Consider the following 14,443-nt stretch of genomic DNA (forward strand, 5'->3'; position numbering starts at 1 on the left):
CACCAACTTTTTCCAAGGGCACCGTGTGACCGGTAGGGCTACACACTTACATTAAGTTAAATAATATTCCTTGACATTGCTGAGTTGTCGCAATCATTACCAACAGTGTAACAAAAAAAGAAACACAAATGCAAACATAATAAGATGGCTATTATTATTATGGAAATTGAACTATTTATTATTATTATTTGCTGTGCCCATGGGCACCATGTTGGTGTCCCCTGCTCTAGCAAACAAATAAGAATACAGTGTGTGTGCCAATTATTAGCACTGGAGCATAAACAAATCGATCAAAAAGAGACATTGGTGTTAACAGACGATGCCGTTGAGCTGTGAGCTGTGAGTCGACACTGAACTACAAGCCACCAGAAGCGTGAAAGAGTGTCTTTACCAGCTCTGTGGTCACCTGCTTAATACTTCATTGCCACTGCTGTACCCAGCTTGAATTTCAGTTCTGTAAGTTGTTGTTTGGATATGGTTTGAGAAAATAAACCTTTGCTTGAAATATTACATTTGTGTTTGTGATCGATTGATTCCAGTTGTTTTCAGTGATGTGGCAGTAATGGAATAGCAACAATACTGTTGCAAGTCGTGCAAGACTGTTTAGACCGACAGTGTGTTTGGAGTGATACGCAGATGAACAGGAAAAAAACTGAGTTCCTTCACGCTGGATTTGAAGCAGCAAACTAAGGATATCTAGCTACTTCTACTCTACCAGCTGAGCTACCAAAGGCATGAACTTCATGCCACAGGAGAGGACTGTGCCAAAGCCCCCAGGTCCTTGCCACTACACATGTCCCCTTGCAGGGTCTAACACAGGTGTCTCAAAACGGTCCTCAAAGGGCCGCAATCAATGGGTGTGTTTGGGCAGGTGGGCGGACCAGGTGGCGGCTGCGAAGGGTCCCGAGATGATGACGTGGTGGGTTGTTGTCGTCGAATTGTAGTTTGTACGAAGCATGAAATGGAGAAAACCGCTTGTGCAGATTTATTGTGGATATATATATATATATATATATATATATATATTCATCGACATGAAACAATCCGCAGGTTGAGGGGATCTCCTTTGATGGTGACTGGTTCTGGATGCGGCCTGGGTCTCCTAAAGTCCACCACCATCTCTCTGGTCTTGGTGGTGTTTAGGCGCAGGTGGTTGGAGTCGCACCATGTGACAAAGTCCTGGATCAGTTTCCTGTACTCATCCTCTTGTCCACTCCTGATGCACCCCACGATGGCCGTGTCGTCTGCAAACTTCTGCACATGGCAGAGCTCCGTGTTGGACTGGAAGTCGGAGGTGTACAGGGTGAACAGGACCGGAGAGAGTACAGTTCCCTGCGGTGCTCCTGTGCTGCTGGCCACAGTGTCAGACCTGCTGTCCCCCAGCCTCACAAACTGAGGTCTGTTGGTCAGGTAATCAGTGATCCATGCCACCAGGTGTGTTTCAACTCCCATCTCCTTCAGTTTGTCCCAGGGCAGCAGTGGCTGGATTGTGTTGAAGGCACTGGAGAAGTCCAAAAATGTAATCCTCACAGCACCACTACCTCTATCCAGGTGAGATAGGGACCGGTGGAGCAGAAAGATGATGGCATCCTCCACTCCCGTCTTCTCTCTGTATGCAAACTGCAGTGGGTCCAGGGCGTGGTGGATCTGTGGCCTCAGGTGGTGGAGCAGCAGCCGTTCCATGGTCTTCATCACGTGTGACGTCAGGGCGACTGGCCTGAAGTCGTTCAGTTCACCAGGGTGTGGTTTCTTTGGGACTGGGATGATGCAGGATGTCTTCCACAGCTGGGGGACCCTCCCTTCTCCCAAACTCAGGTTGAATATGCGTTGAAGGGGGTGTCCCAGCTCCCTCGCGCAGGCCTTCAGTAGTCTCGGGGAAACTCCATCAGGACCTGCAGCTTTGTTGGGGCGCAGCCTCTTCAGCTCTCCACAGACCTGAGCTGCTGTGAATGTCGTTATGGGGTGAGGGGAGGTGTCCTCTTCTCTGTTGATGATGACTTGAGGGAGAGTGGGGGCTGCTGTGTTCAGAGGTGTGAATGGTTTGGGCTGGTCAAACCTATTGAAGAATTGGTTAAGCTGGTTTGCCCTTCCTACACCCCCCTCAGTGGGGGCACCTCACTTGGAGTTGCAGCCAGTGATGGTCTTCATCCCTTCCCACACTTCCCTCATGTTGTTGGCCTGCATCTTTTGTTCTATTTTCTTTCTGTATTGCTCCTTCGCCTCCCTGAGCTGGGCTCTTAGTTCTCTCTGTATCCGCTTGAGCTCCTGGGTGTTGCCCTCTTTAAAGGCTCTCTTCTTCAGGTTCAGAAGGCCCTTGATGTCACTTGTTATCCAGGGCTTGTTGTTAGCGAAGCATCGTACAGTTCTGACTGGAACCACAGTGTCCATACATAAGTTAATGTAGTCCGTTGTGCAGTCAACCATCTCCTCCATGTTCTCGTTGTTAGGCTCCTGCAGTGTTTCACAGTCCGTGATTTCGAAGCAGTCCTTCAGGGTCAGCTCGGCTTCAGGAGACCACTTCCTGAATGAGCGCGTTGTTGTGGGTAGTTTCCTCACTCGGGGTGAGTAGTGAGGTTTCAGCAGGACAAGGTTGTGGTCTGCTCTGCCCAGTGCAGGCAGGGGGGTGGCTCTGAATGCATCCTTCACATTTGCATACATCAGGTCTAAAGTCCTCTTCCCCCTGGTGTAACAGTCCACATACTGGTTAAAAGCAGCCATTGTATTGTTCAAGGTGGCATGGTTAAAGTCACCAGAGATTAGCACAAGAGCCTCAGGATGCTTCGTTTGGAGTCTTGCCACAGCGCTGTGGATGACGTCACACGCAGCCTCCGAGTCGGCTCGCGGGGGAATGTAAACTATGAGCACAATGGCGTGGCTGAACTCCCTGGGCAGGTAGTAGGGACGTAAACTCACAGCCAAGAGTTCAATATCCATGCAGCAGGTGGGGATTTTAATGTTCACATGCCCAGGATTGCACCATCGTTTGTTCACATACAGTGCGAGTCCTCCTCCTTTACGCTTCCCACAGGCGTTCGTGTCTCTGTCCGCTCTGACTGCGCTGAAGTCCCGTAGCTCCACGTTAGCATCTGGTATGCTATCAGTAAGCCACGTCTCAGTGAAACACAGTAAACTGCACTCCCTGAAGGTCTTCACGTTCTTTGTCAGCGCAGCCAGTTCGTCGATCTTGTTCTTCTTCGTTCAAAAGAACTCAGAAAGCAGAGGAAAAATACAAAAAGAGTATAAAGCACACAGAGCTGCTAGGGAGGCTGCCACTCGCGTCGGCGCCTTTGTTCACTTAATTTGTTTAATGCATGTATGCATGTCCTCTCTTTAATTACCAAATATGATTCACAACCTCTTGTACATGTCTGCAATTATCTGTTGCACATTTCTAAATGTTACGCTCTTCTACACTGTCAATGTGCAACATACTATTCCATAGTAAACGTCCATGTTTTCCTCTCCCATCTTCATTTGCCTTTAGTATCCACATGTATGAGCATTTGTGGATGTAGGATGAGTAACTCACACACGCCACTTAGCTACACCATTCTCATTTATTCTGTGGCGCTGCTGTCTGCATTGGAGGCTGTTCACATATCTGACTTATAGTTGATCTTCTTACTGCACTGGGCTCATTCTCAGCAGGCCTGGAAAGTGTACTAGGTCTGTATATGTTTTTAAACTCATGCATCATCAATGTGATTGTCAAGCCACAGGAGGGCTTCTGGAACAGGTAACTCATTTGACATGGTTAAATATTTGACAGAATCTGCCTCTTGTAGCAGTTTGCTGGCGCATCAGGATCTTATCTCACAAACAGGAGCTTATTAAATTAAAACACCTCAACACCTGGAATGACCAACAGATTCATGTACTATGGCTCTCATCCATCATTTTCAACTGACCTCCAGATCACTGTTAAATGTTTTGTGGTACATACAAACCTCCAAAGATTATCACATGCAATATGATATATAAATATTAATGGGGAACAAGTGGGCTATTACATCCAGTTGGTGAGCTTACAAACAAATTTTGCAATTGCTTTCCAATGCGCTGATTACAATTGTCATATTTGGCACAGCGTCCCCAGCATCGGAAGTAGCTATTGGCCCGCCCAGAAGTAGCTAAAAGTAGCTAGACGAGCGAGCAGTCCAATCCAAACGTGAGAGCGAGGGGCTTCCTTGTTTTTTTAAAAACTCAACTCCGCCCCCGCCTGTGTCTCTCTTCCACTGCACCTCTCTCTTTCTCTGAACGGGGAAAGAGAGAAAATGGCGCAATAATTTTTTCCCCCTTTCGCGATCTTGGAGCCTCTGACCACCAAAAAAAAAATCGCTAGATTTGTCGCTAATCGCTTTTGTCTAATTTCCTCGCTAGGGGGGGTCCGGAAAGTAGGTAAAAATAGTGACAAAGTCGCTAAGTTGGCAACACTGATTTGGCATCGTATCTGCAAATAACTTTGCGACTGAAAACCGTAAAACATCAGATTGTAGTCGAACTCTAGAGCCAGTCAGCCAATCGGTTCCCGCCTCCTCTTCCAGATTTGGTGGTGATGATGTCGAAGCCGAACAGCGCGATTGTGGACACCCCAACTTCCCACAATGCCTTGCGCACGGATCAGCTCACTGCCCATGACAGGTTTGAATCAAATTTGCCCTTAAAATCCCACTGGTGGGCGAAACTCATCATCCTTGTGTATAGAAGTGGAAAACAAACTCCGTCTTGGTGAGTCAATGGAGTAAATACGGTGACGTCACAAATTACGCGACCCGAAGAGAGAGCAGGTGATCGGACAGCGACACACCTGGCTCCCGCCTCCTGCTCTCTTGAGATTTAGATGGCAGCGTGGGTGATGACGTCAGAGCCCAACTGCTTGACCCTGAACAGCCTGACAGTGACAAGAGTTTTTGCAAATTGCTAAATCAAGATTACTGTTTGAAACACTTATAAACTGTTACAGCTGTCGGCACAGCGATTGCTCACCGTGGTCCAAGGGACGGCTCAGGGAGTTTGTGTATTTGCTCAGACACATGGAAAATTAGAGAGAACATTGGCTGCAGTGGGTGCTTTTGTTGTTTCTGTCATGATGGCGGATGAATGGACCCAAGTGCAGTCAGTGCTGGTTGACAGAAGACTCGGGAGACAAGATTAATTTATACAAGAAGATACTACAAATAATATAGACAGACAAATAACTACAAAACTAAGGGCGCCGGGAACCAAAACGCGGACCGGGATCAACACACAGGCAACGGGGAGAATCTGGAAAACAAGCGAGGAGGATTAGAATCAACGACCTACTAAACTGGGGTGTTGAAGCTACCATAATAAGCTTCAACACCCCAGTTTAACACATTCCTCCGTTGAAGGTTAGGGCTAGAACGCCGCCTAACATAAGACGGAGGAATGAACGCACATAGCCATGGGTTTTGGTTGACCGGCATGCACACACACACACACACACACACACACACACACACTGACAGAACATCATTTATTAATTTGCAACACCTGCCAGAGATTCACCACGCCCCCTTAGACAGTCGGTGTAAAAGCACATTCAAGACAACAATGTGTAATGTGTTAAGCACAACGCGGTGGTAACAAATTGAAAGCGCTCGGTGGTGGTGACTACACGCACGCACACGAGGGTAAAACTTTACGGAACAATGTGTTAGCAGAGATGGTCTTCACTTCTCACTGGTTTTCACCCACTCAACTCAACACTCAACAAAACGACACATGAGAGCACGAATATAGTTAACACAATCTAACTAAAAAGTGAGACTAGGAAAACTGCTCACAACACGAACTGAATAGATAGGAGGGAAGCAAGAGTGGAACGAGAAAGAACGAAGAAGGAAAGTTACGGCTGAATGGGAATTCAAGCGCACAAAGGATTTAGAGATTTCAAGGAAAAGAGCAAGATCAGGGAAGTCTAGAAAGAGTGAGTGGAGACAAATCTCTACCATCTGGCAAGCGTAGCAGGCGTTGGAGGGAATATATCCGTGGGAAGATTGATGAGACGATAGTGTATTGCTTGCTCTTGCTCCAGCTGCGTTTGCCTGTGAAGGTGGAGGGAAGGCAGGAAACGGAAATGACAGAAAGTAACAAAACAAAAGCATAAAGAAGGAACGTGGAAGGAAATCAGATAAAAACAGATGAGTTAAAGTGCGGACATGACAGTTTCAGTCTGGTGGTGAGTTGTGCCAAAACTTCAAATGAAAAGTTTTGGTACAAGATGTGAGGCTCAAATGTACAACCTTCAGATTATATTATGCTGCCTACTGTGCTTTGAGTGTGCACTGCGGTTTCACACCAGAGAGAAATCATTTCATTTTCAGTCTTTGTGTTTAGTCAGTGCCTCAGGTCTACCAACAACTTTTGTAATGTGATTTTCATGCCATGGGTGAACTGCCTTTGCCCAGTCAATACTGATGAAAAGACCAAACAGCTTAGTTGAAATATATAAATCAATTATTTATTATTGTTGTTTTGCAGTAAGGCAAATGAGGAGCAAAAGAGGTCTGCTGGATGGCACGGTCAAGGTTCAGGGGGTCTCGTAGACCAGCATGGATATACAGTGGTACCTCAGTTCTCGACCACAATCCGTTCCAGACGGCCGTTCAAGAAGTGATTTGTTTGAAATCTGAATCGATTTTTCCCATTACAATTAATGGAAAAAGAAATAATGCGTTCCGAGCCTTAAAATAGTCTTTTGTAGGAGTGAATGTAGAGTGTCTGCTGCAGGTGCGCTGTTCCTCTATGTGTGTGGCCGCTGCATGTGGGAGGGGTTGCCGAGTGAGTGACGTCTCTCCAGAAGTGAAGAGGTGCCCGGTGCGTGTCCAGCTCTGAATGTGCGCTTCTGTGCAGTTTGGCTGTGACAAAGTCATAAACCAAGTAACGCTCTGTCCCAGACTCGCAGGTGTCGAGGAGCACCTCCCCTGTGACACTATACCACGGTTCAGTGCGGAGACAGGAAAGGTTTTACACCTCAATATGAAGAAAAAACAGTCAGTAAATGTAGCTAACAGGACACGTTTGCATACAGACCCTGTGTTATACACAATAACAAAGCATGTCGTGGGTCAGCTGATCGGTCCACACACATTATGTTTTACCGGCTTTTTTGGGGGCGTTCAAGTTCGGGATTGCCGTTCGAAATCCGAAGCAAAAAAATCTCGAAATCTTTGTTCGAACTCCGATTTGTTCAAAAACCGAGGTACGACATACACACACATATACACATTTACAAATCAACAAAATGGGCGGTAATAAATTACAAAAATGGGCTGTTACATCACCATCACTGAGGACCTCAAATGGGAGCCAACCATCAGGTCCCTCATCAGGAAGGCCCAGCAAAGAATGTTCTTTCTAAGGCAGCTACGAAAACTACGACTGCCGATGAAATTGCTGCTGGAGTTCTACACGACCATCATCCAGTCCACCGTCACCTCCTCTATCACTGTCTGGTACCACAGCGCCACCTCCAGGGACAAGAGCAGACTGCAGCGCATCGTACGTTCTGCTTAGAAGGAAACCGGTTGCAGCCTGCCACCTCTTCAGGACCTGCATGTCTCCAGGACCCAGAGACGTGCAGGTGGGATCAGAGCCGACCCTTCTCACCCTGATCATGGACTGTTTGTTCCTCTTCCCTCTGGCAGGAGGCTACGGTCCATCCAGACCAGAACCTCCCGTCACAGGAACAGCTTCTTCCCCTTGTTATTTTATTTTATTTTTATTTTCTGTCAGCACTTTATTCCAAAACACTTTCCTAGTTGGTGCGATCCCCACTGACCATAGCAATAAATTGGATTCTGATTCTGAAATTGGGCAGTTACAAATCACAAAAATGTCAATAAGGCCAGGTCATTCTGTTTTGAGAGGGACTAGAACATTTTATGGAATAGCACCAAAGCTTTTGCTAGGTTTGAACTATGGGCTCAAACCTCAGTAGTGTTTACACTGACAACATGTCATGACTGGACGTGGATCACATGCTCGGTAGGTGTGATTTAATATACACTTGTCTGTGACAAGCTGGATTTGATGCTGCTTATTTCCTTATTGTCATGATTCCACTTTTATTTTGGTCCATTGAGTCTTGTTTTGCTTTCTCCCTTCTTTCTTCCTGTTCCTGTGGCACACGGCTGGAGCCAATCAACCCCTGATCACCTGAGTATAAGAGCACCTGGACTCCAGCAACGTGTGCCAGGTCGTCTCCTCTTGTTCCTGTGGTAAATTGGCTGTCCTCGTTCGTTCATTCTTGCTTTCTGTCCGCTAGCTAGCTTATTTTGATTACTCTGTCTGAAACCCTGTTGCCTGAGTTAGTGTTTTGTTCCTTCCTTTGTTTCCATGTGTTTCCTGGTTTCTTTTGTGATTGACTATCTCTGTTCATAGTGTATTTGTCTCTCTGTTCCCAGATTTAAGTTTGATTTTTCCCGGTTCGGTGACGCTTTCTGTTGGACTCTTATTCATGTTTATGGACTTTGATTTTTGGACATTCTGACTTTGTTTTGTTTCTCCTGGTTTGGTGACACTTTCCGTTGTGGTTTGATTGTTGTCAATGATTAAATTGTCTTTGACTTGCTCCTGCCTCCTGTGACTTTCATCACTGCACTTGGGTCCCACTCCACGTCTTGACTTACAACACTTATGTGCAGTTCCCAAGGCGACAGTGTTTGGTTTTAAACAAACGTTGAATATTGGTGATATCTGTAGTGGTGCCATATTGGTCGAGTTATGCGTAATATAATATCTTCTGCTGCCTTCCGTAGCCATGATTAACAAAAAGCACAAGTTGAAATTTTCTTGTAGCACCAACAGTGGCATCAGTGCCTCTTTGACCAGGGGCCACATGTACAAAGGCTTTTGTAGATTGCATATTGAAACAAACAACATTGTGTGTGTGTACATCCCTGTCAACGTGGAATTATGCCCAGTTGTAAGAATAACCCACCCCTCCCTGATCCAAACCTCTCACAGTGAATGAAACGTCAGACCATTGCAAGTCCTCTTTCAACATGACTTGCAGTACTTGCAGTGTTAGATGGAGCTCCACCCTATATATCCCATATCCTGAGTTTTCTTGTTTTTATTTATTTTCTCTCTTTCCCTTTCCATCAAGAATATAACAAGCTAAACATTTTTTTTTTGTGAATAATAATGAATCAAATGCTCAATACGTTTGAAAGTGCTGGTGATATTGACTTTTTGTAATTTTGCATTTTAATAATATAATAATCTGATGCCATATGATTATGTCTATGCAGCCATAAGTGAAACAGATCCGACAAAATCTGACAATAAGAAGCTCTGTGCGGCAGAGGCTGGAAAACATTTGGCCATGTTGTGACGTCAGTGGCAGAACACTGCACTGGGCTTGGAAACGTAGCAACGCTCGAATCACTTGTGAATGTGTGCTCTGATAAGTGGCGGCTTTTAATTATATTTGACTGATTTGATGAGCTCAATACTACATATGAGAGGCTGGAAGCTCTGCTGTAGCGTCTGGAAGCACTTCAATGGGCCACGTGTAGCACTGCCTCGGACTGAAAAACATCTTCGTGTCATGTCATTTCCGTAGATGTAGCTGACTTGTTATTCTTGGTCACTGAGCTAAAGTTACTAAGTTCATCTTCGAATAACCACCTCTGAAAAATAACCCTTTAGAGAAGGGTTAGTTACAGTTATACGTACAGTTATCAGATTTACAGTGTTTATTGTGTGTGTGGAGCAATGATTTCCAAGTATGGTTGAAGGTGTCCCCACAAGCGCTTAACAGAGACAAAAGATCACTGAAGAAAATCCAGTTTGTGAGCAAAAATAATCAAACAGAGTAAGTAGGCTGAAGCGGAGGAAATTTTAAAAGAAAGGGGTAAATTCAGCAGAAGGCATGTTCAGGACTGGCGTCTCTCTGGAAGTCACATGTGAATCTATTTGCATGTCAATTAAGATGGGCTGTATATACAGTGCAGTCTCCCTCTTTTAAACCAACAAACAGAGCATGTGATCCCATGTGTGCATTCCATTTACATACATGTTTCATTTGCGTTCAGAACTGCTGAAGTTCTTGTACCATACTGGCCTTTTTTTAACCACAGAGAGCACAAATGACATAACCAAGTGTGAATGCACCAGTTTTCTGCAGAGATGTGCTCTTGGTCCCATGTGCTTTAATTATAGTGGTGTGATGACAATGCAGCAGTGAAACAAAAAACATGCAAATGGAGCAAGCAAATGGCCTCATTCACATTTGCATTGAAAAAAAGCTCAACGAATTAATGCTCACAGCCCTTCTAAACAAATAATCTCTTTGTTTCAAATGACCTGCTGTATATATATGTGTGTGTGGTTGTCATTAGAGTTACAGTGGTGATGCAAAAATTAAAATGAAATAATAATTTAAAAAGGGGGGACTTCAGTGCTGTTCCATGTTTTTAGATGAAGCAAGAATTGAAAGAGCCATTTGCATCCATTTTGTGGCGATTTAGCTTCAAAAATAAGCCTTCATGACACGTTTCCCCAGCGTGATTACTTCCTGACATTCAACAGCTTGAGTCAAAGTCACTGCTCAGAGCTCACTGGAACTGCTGTTGCTGAAGTGGATGAATAAAAAAAATGCAAATGCACTAGATTTTTTTAATAGAATAGATGCAAATCTATCAGTTATCTTTCTTTATCGCTCTCTCTCTCTCTCTTTTTCTCCCACCGAGCCCATTCCGTTACCTCAAGCTCCCTTCATACCACTTCAATGTGCAGTAGAGAAAAGTAATGTGGATCTGGCAAATATTCATAATAATAAACCATGTGCAAAACCACGTGCATTATGTTGGCTTGAGTGACATTTTACAGTGAACAGGCAAAGAAGTTTCCGTCATAAACTCCCCTCAAAGTCTGGAGGGCTCATGTTCCTGATCGTTGTTTGGTTATAGGTATTTATAATACAAGAAACTCTTGATACATTAGTCATTTCTACTAATTGTTGGTTTCATAAGACGCAACGGTATCCACACGAGTAGTTCAGATTGTGATGATTATCGAGTTAGTGCCATGAATTTCAGGTATTATTGACAGTCAGAGTTGTTATAATTTGGTACTGTTAATAACATTATACCACTTGGCAAAGTTGCTGTCCTGGTATGATCAAGTGAATGGTAAAACTATGGCAGTTTCTTAGTACATTGAGGAGCTGGCGTAGACGCTCCATTGTGAATCGCCATCTTGAAATACGTTACGTACATTGTAAGATACATGAAACAGTTCTGCCTTTGTGTTTTCCACTGTGACATGATAAACTCAGGCTATGGAAATTCTTATCGTAGCTACACCGTACCCAGCAAGGTTGAAAAGGAAACACGGGGGACCAAACGTATTCCAAATCCACACTTCAAGAAAGCCTTTTTTGTCCAGAAAAAAAAAATAGATCATAAAAAGAACAGAACGTTGGTTGTTCCATTGCTCCTTTATTTCAGATTTATTGTGATCGATTTGGGTAGAAACTACATTAGATTATGAATGGATTTCTCCAGAGTTTCCATGTTTGACATTGTTGCTGACTCTTGCATCGAACTGAATTTTTTTCCGGCTTTTTCGGCATAATTACGATTGATTTGTGGATTTACCTTCCTATAATTGTGAATGACAACAGCAATTCTTTCACTACAGTTCTTTCTGATCCAAACAAACCACCTCTCATGTTTGCAGACACATCACGTCACAGTGAAAGAGCGAGTACCAGTAAATTGATGCAGCAGTGGCTGATGAAAAATTGATTATTTTTCATCTTCTCCAATAGTAGGTATTGCTTCTGCAGAATAAAGTCTTCATCTTCCATTTAAGATACTGTCTACTGATACTGTCTGTCTCAGCTAGCTGGGGAAAGTATGAAAGCAACACTGAGTCATGTATATTCCTTGATGGAAAATCTGACCTCCACATTCATCGAAGGCATTCAGCTCTTTTCTGAATAGTACAGAGATACCTGGTCACACAACCTGGCTTAAACCAAAGTCTCAGATAAGTGAAAGAAAACTTCAACAGAGGAAAGTGTATTATGCAAACTCTATTATGCATTGATGAGAATTAGAATGCTGCCAGTAACTGTTTGTTTCAATGTTGCTTTTGTGTCTGCAAATTCAGCAAAAATATGCACATGATCATACACCCTGGACTGCTAACTTCTTAGAGGCCAAAAGATCCGCGTTCATATTACAGCAAAACTAGCTGATAGGAAGGTCACCCTGCTAACTTGTGTATTTGCTCCTCAGTCGAACAAATCTGCAACAGGCATGGGTATTTATCAGCATCAGCTTTGACCCCTGTGGCATGAGAGTTTAGCCTCTGTTCACCAGTTAATGCCAGTTTTGTTGTACTAGCTCGATATTTTTTCACACCGACAGATTCAGAGTTTGTTGTATTAGATCGTAGTTCCACCAGTGCAGCTACAGAACCTTTTTCTCACCAGTTTGAACCCCAAATTACTTGTAAATTAAGTGTATGGTATCATGTGGTGTTTTGTCGTGGCCCAAGTATTGGTGACATAAAACTAATCAGATACACAATGTTAAAACAACAGCAATGCTGCCTGTGTTAATTACCATTTTAACAAACCAGCACGACAAGATGATCACTCACAACAATCACTCCATTAACACCATTGTCTCCTGTTGATCAGAGTATAAATGGGGCTATCTGCTATTGGAGTCATTCTGTCCTGTGCTCCATCTCGCTGACAGAGTGGGAGTGGGGTGAGGTGGATGGAGCAGCCCGACACCCAGGTAGCAGCAGTGGTATCAATGAAGTGAAGTTGTCCCATGTTCAAAATATCATGAACAATGCCAGTCTTTACTGTATGAACTGTGTATTGCTCTGGCAGATTTTTTCATGAGGACTTGGAAAACTGTTTCATAGTTGGTGTAGTGAAAGTGACGGATTGTCGGGTCACGGACGCCTGCGTCTGTGACGTGGATATTATGAAAAATAATATCTCCTCGAAAGTTTGGGGCACCACCTGAAATATAGTTTCCAGGAGACTATTAAGCTCTCTTGATTAACACTTAATTAATTAATTAACTGTGGTAACTTAATTAATTATTAGCGTAATCAATCTATTTATCTGAAGTCACTACTCGTGATGTAATGTCCTTTACTGATCAGAGGCTCTTAGATTGATTATAATACACTCCAAAGTAACGTGATCAAGACCAACGTAATTTTATAGATTTATTTAGGAATAAAAGAACAGAAAGAAACAGGAAAGATGCAGAAGTAGAATAATATGATCCCAACAATATCGCGATGGAAACGCAAACCAGTTATGAAGCAATGTCAATACTGCATCAGACGCGTATGTAACTGATGGGAAAGTTGAGACGTTCTAGTCTAACTGTCAACCTCAGGCAAGTAATGATATTACTAAACCCCAACACACCACTCTGTGCAGAGATGACAAGCAGCGGCTTACTTTGGCGATGAATGGAGGGATGAATGGGATGGATGGATGGATGAGAGGGTGATGAGTAGATGCAGAAGGTCGGTCAGGAGGTGAGGGGGGAGGCAGGCGGCTTTGGAAGGAGGCGTCCTGGTTCTCAGCGTGGTGGCTTGGAGGTGATGAGGACCCGCAGCTTCAGGCGTCGATGGCACTCTCGGATCGTCTTCCGGACCGCCGTGGATCTTTCGTCGCAGACGGGGTGATCGTAGCTGGCAGAGAGCGGCGTAGGACCGAAGGCGTATCTTTCTCTCGTGCCAGGTGATTCACCGGTCTGAACAACCTTCTAGAGTGGTCGCCTTAATGACACACTCCAGGCAGCGGAAGGTTGTTGGAAGTTGGACTCGCGTACTCGTCACGGCCGCCGGCTGTGATCACGTGGTGTGACTGGGCCGTTCCTGAAGGAGGCTCTGGCTTGGCAGACCGCTGTAGGACGAGGGCGACGTGCAACTGGAGAAGTTCTCGATCACTCTCACACTTGGATGGGCAGCGAGTGGAATGCTGGCACGGCTTCAAGGGTGGAGGAGAAGCAAGAGTCTTTGCAGGAACTTGAGCAGGAACCGTCGAAGAAGTTGGTTGTAGTTGGTTGTAGGAGGCGAAGGAGCCAGAAGGAGCGGCAGAAGAAGGGGGAAGAGGGCAACCGAGGGCAACAGAGGGACAGAGGGGAGAGGAGCACAGAGGTGAACAGAGGCTGAACCTCTGTAAACTGGGTCTTTTAAACTCTCATGAAGAGTCTCCTTGTCCAGTCTTGATTGGTTGAAGGAGTTCCATCACCTATTGCTGATTGGACGAGGATTTCCAAACCTGGCCTTCCTCCTCCTCCTCCAACGGGTCGTAAATTCCAGTCTTGAGATGAGAGATTTTGATCCCCCCAGTACCAGAGTTTTATTTGACAATAAAACATTACCTGAGTTGTAAAGTTGCTCACAATCTGTCAAAACTTTCCCA

This window comes from Synchiropus splendidus, chromosome 10, assembly GCF_027744825.2.
Source record: "Synchiropus splendidus isolate RoL2022-P1 chromosome 10, RoL_Sspl_1.0, whole genome shotgun sequence".
Classification (NCBI taxonomy): Eukaryota; Metazoa; Chordata; class Actinopteri; order Syngnathiformes; family Callionymidae; genus Synchiropus; species Synchiropus splendidus.